At 43.2% G+C, this 13369-nt stretch overlaps 1 protein-coding gene across 1 annotated transcript in view; it reads left to right on the forward strand.

Annotated features, from left to right (window-relative positions):
* Nucleotides 1-223: 223 nt before the first annotated feature.
* Nucleotides 224-13369, forward strand: part of PTPRS (protein tyrosine phosphatase receptor type S) — a 270711-nt gene continuing 257565 nt past the window's right edge. The window contains exon 1 of the mRNA XM_070944543.1: nucleotides 224-312. The gene's annotated coding sequence lies outside the window, so the exon portion shown is untranslated. The remainder of the gene's footprint in view (nucleotides 313-13369) is intronic.

A 13369-nucleotide genomic window follows, 5' to 3' on the forward strand; every position in this document is an offset into this window, starting at 1 on the left:
TGCAATAAATCTTTACCAAAAAAAAAATAAAAATCGGATATTCCCCGAATGGCAAACTTGATTGCTGGGATCTTTTCCGCGCCTCCCTCAACCCCCACCCCTTCCCCCTTTCCCCCCCTCCTCCTCCTCCCCGGCTGTTCCCCTCCCTCCCCTCCCCACCCGCTCCCCTTCTCCGTGGGGCCCCCTCCAAGCTCCTCCCACTCGCTGCGCCTTCAAAAGTTGGATTAACCCGAACTATAGAAGACTATTTGCTGTTTCTGGCGAGGCTGGACTGGGGGGAAAAAACCCCGGGGTCTCCCTGCGACTGGATGGGTAAATTGGAGAATAAGTTACTTTTTTACTTTGTTTGTTTGTTGTGGTTGCTGTGTTTTTTTTTGGGGGGGAAAAAAATAAATGCAAAAAAAGAGATACATTGTGGCTTACATCTTTGCAAGGAGAGGGGAAAAAAGAGAGGAGGGGGCGAAGATCCTTTCTGGCTTGGGAGTGGGCGCTGAAAAAATCACGAGTGGGTTGAAATCTATCTATCTACCTATTTCATTTGCAAGTTGTTATTATTATTTTTTTGTTCTGCTTTGAATCTTGCTTCTTTCTGCGCCTCCCCGAGCCGCTTCTTGTAACATCGTCCCGTTTCTCCTTTTCCAAATTTTGTATTATTATTATTATTATTATTATTATTATTATTATTATTATTATTATTATTATTATTATTATTATTATTATTATTATTATTATTATTATAAAATTGGGCTGTTCCCTCGAGCCAAATCGGATTGTAAGCCCCCCCCCCCAGTTCTGTTATTCAATCCGGTTTCTCGTTTTCTTTGGAAAATTGGGGGGGGTTGAATTCCCTCTAATTGGAAGCAGATGGGGACCCCCCCCCAGGCGATCCAGAAAGGGTATTTCTTTCCCCCTCCTTTTTCCCCCCCTTTCTTTCTTGGGGGTGGGGATCCAGGGGACCCCCCCTCCCAGCCAGAAAATGGGGGATCCCTGCCCTGTACCTCCTTTTTTTTTTCCAGTTGGGTTGGGTTGGTGCCCTACCAAAATGCAAGCTTTTGGGTTTTCCGTTGGGAAATTTTAAGATTATCCCCGTGCAACCGAGAACCCGTTGAAAAAAAAAATACTACTTTTTAAATGCTCTTTGTCCTTTCGCTTCTTTTGCCGACAAACTCACTTTTTCCCCCCTTTTTTTTGCGAGATGCAGAAATTTTTGCAATTCCCACCCACCTCCTTCTCTCTCTCTCTCTCTCTCTCTCTCTCTCTCTCTTTCTCTCTTGCAGGTAGGAATCCTCGCCCTCTCTCTCCCCCGTTTGTGTTTTTCTTTCCAGTTTTTCCTCCACTCCTCTTCTCTCTCATCCATTTTTTTCCCCGTTTTCTTTTAAACCAATCCCTTGCTTTCAGCTGGAGAAAGGAGACGGTTAACATTTTTTGCATATGTGTGGGGAAGGAAAGAAGGGCAGAAAAAAAACCCTGGCTTTGCCTACCCCTCTTCTCTGGATTTGGCTTCCCTTTGCTAAGAAATCAAAATATGATTTTGCAGAAAATAAAATCCGAGGGGTTTTTGGTCTCTAGGAATTCCTGCGGCCCGTTTTTTTTATTTTTATTTTTATTTTAGTTGTTTGCATTTGCTTTTCTTCTTCTTTTTCTTTTCCTTTTCTTTTCTTTCTTTCCCTTTTTATTTTATATTCCTTCTTTTTTGTCTTTTCCTTCTTTTCGTTTTTATTTTTATTTTTTCTTCTCTTCAGTTTAAAGAGAAAAAGATGGGTTCTTCTTTGGAAAAATCCATGTGGTGTTGTTTTTGTTCTCTTTTGTCTCATTTTGTATCCCAAATTCCAGAAGGGAGGGGGAAACAAAAGAGGTTTTGCAACCAAGTGGAAAAAGGAAAAAAAAAAAACACTTTTTGCATTGCAGGATTTTGTATTCGGTGCTCTGTGTGTGTGTTTGTGTGTCTTTTCTTTCTTGGAGTCTTTTTTGTTTTTTTGTTTTTTTACAAAATAACAACGGTTTGTTTCATTGGGCCTGGCGTGGATTCAGGGGTTTTGTTGCAAAACATATTAGCAACCACCAGAAAAATGAATTTGACCCTTTTGGATGTATATGAAGCGGGCTGCATTACATTTCCAGCAAGGCTTAGAAGGGTGAAGTGGGGTATGCAAATGAAATTTTTGGAAAGTTTGCTTGAAATCCAGAGAGAGGCCATTGATTTATTTTTTTCTTCCCCTTCTCTTCCCTTCCTCTCTTCCAAACCAGCATCTCAAATTCTTCCTGTTGTTTATTCAGCGATTAATGAACAAAAGATGGTTGGTCACTCTATATCGTATTTAAATCAGAGGTCTTCAAACTTGGCAGCTGTAAGACTTGTGGACTTCAACTCCCAGAATTCTCCAGCCATCCTGGGGAATTCTGGGAGTTGAAGTCCACCCGGTCTAAAAGTTTGCCAAGGTTGAGAAACATTGATTTAAAACATTAGAAGTGAATTATTTAAACCCAAAATGAAATCCGGCTTTCACCTGAATCTTGATGGGTCTGAGAGCAAATAGGAATCTGCTATTTGTCAAAGCCTTTTCAGCTTTTGAATGCAAAGCTTGTTCTGTGTCATGCTTCACAAAATCACAAATATTTCAGCGACCAAGAAAAGGGGAAGATACAGTTACCGAGAATTGAACTCGCCAACAGACATTTAAATGTTAGAAGGAAAAATTTTCTGGAGGGGGGGGGAAACGTTTCCAGAGTGTTGGGTTGAGAGTTCTTAGTTACCACCCAATCCAGAGCCAGGCACCCTTTGGCTCTGTGGGACTACAGTTTCCAACATCCCCAGCCACAAAAGCCACATTGGTTGGGGAGAGGGAGATTTTACCCAATGCTGGTATTCCTTGACTTACAATCGTTCGTTTAGTGACCATTCAAAGTTACAAGAGCACTAAAAAAAGTGACTTATGACTGTTTGTCACACTTATGACCGTTGCAGCATCCCCACATGATCAAAATTTGGACACATGGCAACTGATTCATATTTATGACGGTTGCAGTGTCCCGGGATCATTTAATCTCCTTTTGCAACCTTCTGAGAAGCAGAGTCAATGGGGAAGCCAGATTCACTTAGCAACCGTGTTCCAACTGCAGTGGTTCACTTAACAACTGTGGCAAGAAAGGTTGTAAAATGGGGCAAAACTCACTTAGCAACTGTCTTGCAAAATTTTTGAGCTCAGCTGTGGTTGTAAATCAAGGACTACCTATAGATGTAGAGAAAGCTGGTGGATCCTGGTAGCGGCTGAGAGTTTGGCCCTTTTAGCGTTGCTATAAAGAAACTTTCTCGTGGTCTTGCAAAATGCAATAAACTGTGGTTGCCTTGCTTTCACTGGTCTTGGGTATGGGCTGAAGTGAATGGATAGGATGCCTTTCATATTAGATTGTATTTGTGTGGGAGAGAGAAAGGGAGAGGAGGATAGAGGGAAAAAGAGAAAGGAGAGGGAGAGGAGGAGAGGAAGAGAAAGAAAGAAGGAGAGAGGGAGAGGAGAAAGGGAGAGGAGAGTGGGGGAGAGAGGGAGAAAGAAGGAGCGGAAGAGGAGAGGGAAAGGAGGAGAGAGTGGGGGAAAGAGGGAGAAAGGGAGAGCAAGAAAGAAGGAGAGATGGGGAGAGAGTGAAGGAGAGAGAGAGAAAGAGAAGGAGAGAGGGAGGAGAAAGTGGGAGAGAGGGAGAGAGAAAGGAAAGAGGGAGAGGAGAGAGTGGGGAAGAGAGAAAGAGAAAGAAGGAGAGATGGAGAGAGGAGAAAGTGGAGAGAGGGAGAGCGAGGAAGCAGGAGAGATGGGGAGAGCGAATGAAGGAGAGAGAGGAAGAAAGAGAAGGAGAGAGGGAGAGGAGAAAGGGGGAGAGAGAGGAGGAGAGTCAGTGAAAGAAGGAGAGACCAAGAGAACAAAGAGAGGGAGAGAGAGGGAGAAGGAGAGCAAGAAAGAAGGGAGAGATGGGGAGAGAGAGTGAAGGAGAGAGAGGAAGAAAGTGAAGGAGAGGGGGAAAGTGGGAGAGAAGGAGAAAGAAAGAAGAGAGGGAGAGGAGAAAGGGGGAGAGAGAGGAGGAGAGTCAGTGAAAGAAGGAGAGACAGAGAGGGAAAGAGAGGGAGAAGGAGAGAGAGAAATGCAGGCCACAATCATTGTCACTGATCTTCAATTTCCTGCCCTTTTGTGGCTGGAAAGAGAGAACAATTGGAGAGAGAGGCTGCCTCCTTAAACAGTCCCTAAAAAAATGCACCCTCCAGGCTGCTTCTTGTGTCCTTCAGGTGTGGATTCTTGCCCAGGGCCAGGTGGCCTTACCTGCAGAGAGGTGGGCAAATTTTTCCCAGTCAGGTCCAGCGCCTCCATCCAAGGCCTGCAGTGACCCCGGGGAAGAATTGGTGTGGTGTGGCTCCTTTCACACAGGCGTGTGTGTGAAAGGGGGCTGTTTGCAGAGCTGTGATTTATGAGTTTTGCCGTGGGTCGCTTGGCCTTCAGCCCCGCTGGCTTTGTTCTGTGAAGAAGAGGTGGGGGACGCCAAAGGTTGGGGGGGGGAGCCAGAAAGGCCCAGAGGACGGACAAAGGATTCGAAAGGGTGTCGCTTTATTTGTGTTATTCTTTTACAGCAATTTTTTCTCTCTTTTTTCTCTCTCAGTATTTGGATATGATTTTGTCCCTCCCAAGGGTTGAATGTTTGAGCAAAAGAGGGCTTCTCTACTCTTCATCTTTTCTTCCATCCATCCATCACTCCCTTCTTTCCTTTTATTGATCCATTCCCATCAATCTCCTGTTTCTTCCCTGCCCATCAATTTCTCGTCTTCCATTTCTTTGTCTATTCCTTCCTTCCTTTCCTCTTTCTTTCTCTCCTTCCTTTCCCTCTTTTTACTTCATCCTGTTTTCCTTCCATTCTGATCTTCCTTCCTTCTTTCCTCTTTCTTTCTTTCCTCTTTCTTGTCTTCCTTCCCTCTTTCTCTCCTCTTTCTTTCTCTCCTCCCTTTTTACTTCCTCCTGTTATCTATCTATCTATCTATCTATCTATCTATCTATCTATCTATCTATCTATCTTTTCTCTTTGTTTCCTCTTTCTTGCCTTCCTTCCCTCTTTCTCTCTTTCTTTCTCTCCTTCCTCCCTTTTTTACTTCCTCCTGTTATCATTCTTTCTTTCTTTCTTTCTTTCCTCTTTCTTTCTTCCCCCTTTTTACTTCCTCCTGTTTTCCTTCCTTTCTGATCTTCCTTCCTTCCCTCTTTCTCTCCTTTCTTTCTCTCCTTCTGCCCTTTTTTACTTCTTCCTGTTACCTATCTATCTTTCTTTCTTTCTTTCTTTTCTCTTTCTTTCCTCTTTCTTGCCTTCCTTCCCTCTTTCTCTCCTTCCTCCCTTTTTTACTTCCTCCTATTATCTTTCTTTCCTTCCTCTTTCTTTCTTTCTTTCCCCCTTTTTACTTCCTCCTGTTTTCCTTCCTTTCTGATCTTCCTTCCTTCCCTCCCTCTTTCTCTCCTCTTTCTTTCTCTCCTTCCACCCTTTTTTATTTCTTCCTGTTATCTCTCTTTCCTCCCTTTTTGCTTCCTCCCTTTTTCCTTCCCTCCATCCTGTCTTTCTTTCTTTCCTTCCCTCCATCCTTTCTTTTCATTTTCATTTTTTTTTTCATTTTATTTGATTTATATACCGCCCTACTCCCGAAGAACTCAGGGCGGTGAACAGTCTTTCTTTCCTTTCTTCCCTCCCTCCCTCCCTCCCTCCTTTCCTTCCTTCCTTCTTCCTTCCTTCCTTCCTTCCTTCCTTCCTTCCTTCCTTCCTTCCTTCCTCCCTCCCTCCCTCCCTCCTTTCCTTCCTTCCTTCTTTCTTCCCCGCACTCATTTCTTCCCTTCCTCTGTCCCTCCCTTTTTGTCCTTCCCTCCTTTCTCCTTCCTTCTTTTCTTCCTCCGATTAGGCCCCTGGCCCTCTGTGAAAAGCAGCATTCATCCTCAAAGACAGAATTTTCTGTCATTTTTCTTAACGGTTCGATATTTATAGCCCAGCCCTGCTCCGCTGCGTGTGGGGGAAAAAGAGGAATAGGGAGGGCCCCCCCACAAAATTGGAAGCTTTACATAAGAATTAATTTAGATTGTTCAAAATGTGTCAGTGTGAAGTGCGCATTGCGTTCCTTTGCTTTCCGAATACCTTCAATCTCTTCCTTTTTAAAACAGACAATTTCTCACTTGTTTGGGGGTTCCCCCCCCTTTTTTTTTGAAATTAGACAGACACAAAATGGTCCCTTGAGAAAGAGAGGGAGAGAATGAGAGAGGTGCGTGTACAATTTTCTCCATCTCATAGCAATAAATACTGTACATTTTTCTCAAATTATGTACGGAACAGATCTCCAAACGAGCTGTGATGTGCAGGTTTTGGGGGCAAAAATTAGACACAGGATTAAGAGTTGAGCTAGTTTCTTTTTCCAGGCTCCCAGACAAAGAATATCAAGCTGTGATACCTTTGGCATATAGATAATACTACTTAAAAACAAAACAAGACAAGACGTTTCTAGTCCTCATGATTCTGAGTTAAACAGAAATGCACGCTGTTCTTTTTATGTCATCCTCCCTGTGGCTTTCTTAAATCTACTAGTAGAGTCTAAGGAATGTTCCTTTAATCCAGTGCTTCCCAAATTTTTTTCCTTTACAAGTAGTCCTTGATTTACAACCGTCCGTTTAGCGACCGTTCGAAATTAACAATGGCACTGATAGGACCGTTTTTCACACTTAAAACCGTCGCAGCATCTCCTTGGTCATGTGATCAAAATTTAACCTCTTGGCAACTGCCTCGTATTTATGACGGTTGCGGGGTCACGCGATCTCCTTTTGCGACCTTCCGAGAAGCCAAGCCAAGGGGGAAAGACAGATTCACTTAACAACCGTGTTGACTTAACAGCCGTAATGATTCACTTAGCCGTTGTGGCGAGAAAGGTCGAAAAAAACAGAGCAAAATTCACTTAACAACCATCTTGCTTAGCAACGGCCACGTTGGCCTCCATGGTGGTCATAAATCGAGGACTATCTCTATGACCGAAACCGCTTCTCATAACGTCTTATCAAACTCTCAGGACCAGCCTTAAGTCCCTTCATTCCGCACCTTCCTAACTTTGAAAGGTCGCTGAATGAATGGTCGTAACTCGAGGACGGCCTGTAGTGTAAAAATGAACGGTGTTGAATCACCTTGATGGCATTTCAACGAGTGATCGATTTTCTGCATTAATGCATTAAGACATAGGGAGATATATAGGAGGAGCCTGAGTGGCGCAGCAGACTAATGCTACTGTTAAAGGTAGTATTTAGCTTCCAGCTGCCTGCAATTACTGCAGGTTCGAATCTCGCCAAGGCTCAAGGTTGACTCAGCCTTCCATCCTTTCTAAGGTAGGTAAAATGAGGACCCAGTTTGTGGGGGCAATAAGCTTACTTTGTATAAATATACAAAAGTATGAAGGCTATTGCTTAACGCATTGTAAGCTGCCCTGAGTCTCCAGAGAAGGGCTGCATATAAATCAAAATAAAAAAAATAAAAAAAATATATACATACGTGTGTGTGTGTGTGTGTGTGTGTGTGTGTGTGTGTGTCAATTTGAAATCCATTTAAGCATCCTTGCGGTGATGGCTAATAGGTTCTGTGCCATTTTCCAATGGGGGGGGGCGGAATGCACTTTTATCCAATTTTGGATAATTTAGCCAGGTTTGAAAAGCACTGCTTTAATGCTTCCCATAGATTATACACCCATTTTTAAATTTTATTTTAATTTTGCCTGCAAAGCGCACATTTTAAGAAGCTGCTTTGTGACATGCTCAACTCCCTGCCTGCATAACCACAGGAGTTGCCACATCGGATACCCCACCTTGCGGGCAAGAACAAAGTTTGACGCAGTGACTCCCGCAAGGGGGGGTTGGCAGCGGCCTCGCATTTTTGAGGGTGGGCGCTTCTGCGCTCCATGTATGTCTCTGTACGTCCTCGTCTTACGACCTTACGAGCTCACAATGTCTGTTCTTAAGGGAGACGTTAAGTGAGTTTTGCCCGATTTTACGACCTTTCTTGCCTCCGTTGTTAAGTGAATCACCCCAGTCCTTAAATTAATAACACTGTTGTTAAGTGAATCTTGTCTTTCCTCAGATTAGGGCAGTGCCAAATACATTTCTGTTGCTAAGCGAGACAATTCTTAAATGAGTTTTGGCTCCGTTTTACCACCTTTCCTGCCTCCATTGTTAAGTGAATCATTGCCATTCGTAAGTCAGTAACCCAGTTGTTAAGTGAATCTAACTTCCCCATTAACTTTACTTATTAAAAGTATAAGTAAATATAAGTAAACCCTGGGACACTGGAACCGTCATAAATACGTACCCGTTGCCAAGCATCTGAATTTTGAAGTCGTGACCTTGGGGATGCTTCAACAGTCGTAAGTGTGAAAAAAATTGTCATAAGTCACTTTTTGCAGTGTCTCATAATTTTGAATGGTCACTAAATGAACTGTTGGAAGTCGACGACTAATTGTACTGGGTTAGGTACAAGGAAGAGGGCATGATGGAATCGGTTTGCTTAATGCAAAATATAATAGTTTGATAAATCATGTCAGTTTTAACTCGTTTTTATTTATTTATTTATTTATTTATTTGCAAAAAAAAATTATTTTTAAACAAACAAAACATAAAACATCCTTCATCCATTACAATTTCAAGCAGTGTGTCGATCGGTTACAAATCCCTTGTGCTTCTTCCCCATGATCATATTTTACTAATTATCTAACTTCTCATATTATCAACCTGATATATATCTTTATATCATTATTCTCATTTGTCATTTATTTAACGATGGCATTATCATTCCCAAAAAAAAATATTTTCACATATTATATTCTAACAATTCATTTTATATTTCATATTTCATTTCCATGTTTTGTTATCTAGCCATTGGTAAAATAAATCCCATATCTTATAATATTGTTTATCTTCTTGTTCTCTAATTTCAAATGTCAATTTACTCACTACAACACATTCCATGATTTTCCTAATAACTTTATCTTGCTCGTTTTTATTAATTTATCTATCAGATTTATACCCTGTCTTTTTTTACTATGTATGGGTAACTCAAGGTAGCAAACATTTGTAATACTCCTACAGCATCCTGTGATTAAAATTTGGACATTGGGCAACTGAGTCATATTTATAACGGTTGCAAAGTTAATGGGGAAGCCAGATTCACTTAACAACCAGGTTACTAACTTAACAGCCATAGTGATTCATTTAACAGCTGGGCAAAAAGTGGGGCAAAATTCACTTAACAACCGTCTTGCTTTGCAACACAAACTTTGGGGTCAATGGTGGACAAACCGGGGCAAAATTCACTTAACAACCGTCTTGCTTTGCAACACAAACTTTGGGGTCAATGGTGGACAAACCGGGGCAAAATTCACTTAACAACCGTCTTGCTTTGCAACACAAACTTTGGGGTCAATGGTGGACAAACCGGGGCAAAATTCACTTAACAACCGTCTTGCTTTGCAACACAAACTTTGGGGTCAATGGTGGACAAACCGGGGCAAAATTCACTTAACAACTGTCTTGCTTTGCAACACAAGTTTTGGGATCAGTTGTGGACATAAGTCAAGGACTACCTGCAATTTCATACAGATTCACTTCTAGCCAACCCAGCTTTAATTTTTTTTTAAAGCAATCCAAAATAAACTGTACTAAATTCATAGAGAATCGGAGAGCAGCAGATTAATAGGATCCTGTGCAGCGGGTTGGACTGGATGACCTCTTGAGTTTTTCTCCAAAATGGTTGATTCGGTGATCCCATGTCTTACCTAGGGAAGAAACCCGTGGCTGCTCTATATCATCACAATCAAAAGGAATAAAGTCCGTGCACGCCAAATTTGAAGGAATGTAAATAGTATAATTGACTAGAGGATTGTTTCTACTTGCCTAAAAGTAGCATAATAGGAGAGAGAGCAGGTTTAAAATTGGCTTTAATTTGAGCAGCTGCAAATATAAAAGGCCCTACCCACCTTTTCAGGGATATGACAGTTCAGCCTAAATTGCTTTTAAGACCGAGTGGCTGTGGTTTCCGATGTCCCGATATAGTCAGTTGACGCCATCACTGACTATTGGGGGCGAATCATTGGCCCCCACGGAGAAGGCTCGCAACTTGGGCGTCCTCCTGGATTCACGGCTGTCTTTAGAAGAGCACTTGACGGCCGTGGCCGGGAGGATTTTTCATCAGGTTCGCCTGATTCGCCAGTTGCATCCCTTTCTGGATCGGGACTCCCTACGCACAGTCACTCATGCCCTTGTCACCTCCCGCCTGGACTATTGCAACGCTCTCTACATGGGGCTCCCCTTGAGGAGCATCCGGAGGCTCCAACTGGCGCAAACTGCGGCCCGCGCGGGTGGTAATGGGAGCGACATGGCGTTCCCATGTAACACCCCTCCTGCGCGAGCTGCACTGGCTCCCGGTGGTCTTCCGGGTGCGCTTCAAGGTTTTGGTTACCACCTTTAAAGCGCTCCATGGCTTAGGACCCGGGTACTTGCGGGACCGCCTACTACCACCAATAGCCTCCCACCGGCTGGTACGCTCCCATAGAGAGGGGCCCCTCCGGGTGCCGTCAGCCAAACAATGCCGACTGGCGGCCCCCAGGGGGAGAGCCTTCTCTGTGGGGGCACCTACTATCTGGAACGTGCTCCCCCCAGAGATACGGAGGATCCCGGATCTGCTCACCTTCCGCCGCGCCTTAAAGACCTTACTATTTCACCAGGCCGGCCTGGCCTAATTTTCCCCCTCTTTTATAAAAGATTTTTAAAATTTTAAATATCTTTTAGTATTTTATATATTCAATTTTAAATTGGTTTTAAAAGTTTGGGGTTTTAAATTTGTCGGGGCCAAAATTATTTAATTTGATTTTATTCTATTTTTTAAATTTTGTATTGTATGTGTTTTTATTGTTTGGCTGTGCACCGCCCTGAGTCCTTCGGGAGTAGGGCGGTATAGAAATCTAATAAAATGAAAAAATGAAATGAATAAGGTGGGTGGACTTCAACTCTCAGAATTCCCTAGTCAGCAAATCTGCCTGGGGAATTCTGGGAGTTGAATTCCTCCCATCTTAAAATACATTGGTGGAGGATTTTTGGGGGTTGAAATCCACCTATCTTAAAGCATGCTGGCTGGGGAATTCTGGGAATTTAAATCTGCACCTCTTGACTTAAAGCATGCTGATTGAGGAATTCTGGGAGTTGAAGTCCATCCTTAAAGCATGCTGGGAGTCCACCTATCATAAAATATCCTGATCAGAGAATTCTGGGAGTTGAAGTCCACCCATCTCAAAAGCAACCCAGTTTGAAAAACATTGGATTACCGGCTCCAAGTGAGGAGTGCAATTAATACCAGTGAAATTATTATTCCCTACTCCATACACACAGGAAGCTTGTGTGAAAAATCTGATTTTTTGGGGCGGGAGGAATAATAAATAGGGAGGCCTCTGCCACGTAATACTTTTTTTCCCCCACTTCATCCACCAGGATGACCGTGGGAAAACATCTGTCCAAGTTTCTTTCTCTCTCTTTTTTGTTGTTGTTGTTGTTGTTTTGGGTGGTGTGAGTTTTTGAAGGCAGCCTTTGGAAAGTTGGCGGGATACTGTGGGTCATGTCCCTATTCAGTGGTGTGGCTGAAGGGCTGCCTCTTCTGCACAGCTACTCCTCTTTCTCTGAATGCCGGAAGCCGTGCTGTAGAACTTCCACATTCAGGAGCAGTTAAGCTCAGAGTATTGGGCACTTGAGGCAAGCACACAACAGAGACTCTGTTATTTGGGGCACCCTTAAACCAAATTTAGTGGAGTTTCTTCTGCCTTTTGGTTGCCAAGGAGGAGATGCAAAAGGCTTTTGAGTATATACATATATTTTTAAAAACTTTAAATGGGATCACAATGCTGATAAAAAATGCTGGCAGTTTTGAACTTTGGTTATTGGATGTAGCAATCCAAGTGGATGTTTTATAGGCCCTGATGTGCTTTGAAGTTCTTTTCAATAATAATAATGTTTTTTTTTTAAAAAAAAAAAAAGAGTGTGCATACTGGTTAAAGCACAGGTTAAAAACTGGGTGACGAGTTCTAGTCTCCCCTCAGGCAGAAAGCCAGCTAGGAGATTTTGAACCAATTCCAGAAAATGGAGAATTCTAGTCCCTCCTTAGGCATGAAAACCAATTGTGTGACTTTGGGCCAGTCACTAGGAGATTGTGAGTTCTAATCCCACCTTTGGCATGAAAGCCGGCTGAATGACTTTGGACCAATAACTAGGAGACCGTGAGTTCTAGTCCCACCTTTGGCATGAAAGCCGGCTGGGTGACTTTGGGCCAGTCACTAGGAGACGGTGAGTTCTAGTCCCGCCTTAGGCATGAAAGCCGGCTGGGTGACTTTGGACCAATCACTAGGAGACCGTGAGTTCTAGTCCCACCTTTGGCATGAAAGCCGGCTGAATGACTTTGGACCAATAACTAGGAGACTGTGAGTTCTAGTCCCACCTTTGGCATGAAAGCCGGCTGGGTGACTTTGGGCCAGTCACTAGGAGACGGTGAGTTCTAGTCCCGCCTTAGGCATGAAAGCCGGCTGGGTGACTTTGGACCAATCACTAGGAGACCGTGAGTTCTAGTCCCACCTTTGGCATGAAAGCCGGCTGGGTGACTTTGGGGCAGTCCCTCTCTCTTAGCCCACCCCGCCTCACAGGGTTGATTTTGTGGGGAAATTAGGAGGAGGAGAAATTATGTTCACCGCCTTGAGTTACTTATAAAAATAATAAAAGTGGGAACAAAGATATTCCAACTTTTGTTCCCACAATATTCGAGGGGCTGCCACAAAGAAGAGGGGGTCAACTTATTCTCCAAAGCACCTGAAGGCAGGAGAAGAAGCAACGGATGGAAACGCATCAAGGAGAGAAGCAACTTAGAACTAAGGAGAAATTTCTTGACAGTTAGAACAATTAACCAGTGGAACAGCTTGCCACCAGAAGCTGTGGATGCTCCAACACCGAAGGTTTTTAAAAGGAGACTGGACAGTCACTTGTCTGAAATGGTATAGGGTCTCCTGCTTGAATGGGGTTGGACTAGAAGACCTCCAAGGTCCCTTCCAGTTCTGTTCTATTCTATAAAATGTAACAGATGAATAGATAAAAATAAAGACAAGCATTTGGCCGGAGGTTTTGCATTCTGTCTCCATGTTTTGCGTACATGTGGGTGGTTAGCTCCCTGCTTGATAGTGTAAATATAAAATTAATAACAATTATGGGCACAGTCCTGAAACAATTATATCGTCAGTATTGATAAAGTCACCACCAGTCAATTGCAGAAGCCAGCTTTACAGGTAATCCTTGAGTTACAACAGTTC

The sequence above is a fragment of the Pituophis catenifer genome, unplaced genomic scaffold (genome assembly GCF_029215685.1).
Source record: "Pituophis catenifer annectens isolate HBS135680 unplaced genomic scaffold, rPitCat1.0.hap2 SCAF_1, whole genome shotgun sequence".
Taxonomy (NCBI): domain Eukaryota; kingdom Metazoa; phylum Chordata; class Lepidosauria; order Squamata; family Colubridae; genus Pituophis; species Pituophis catenifer.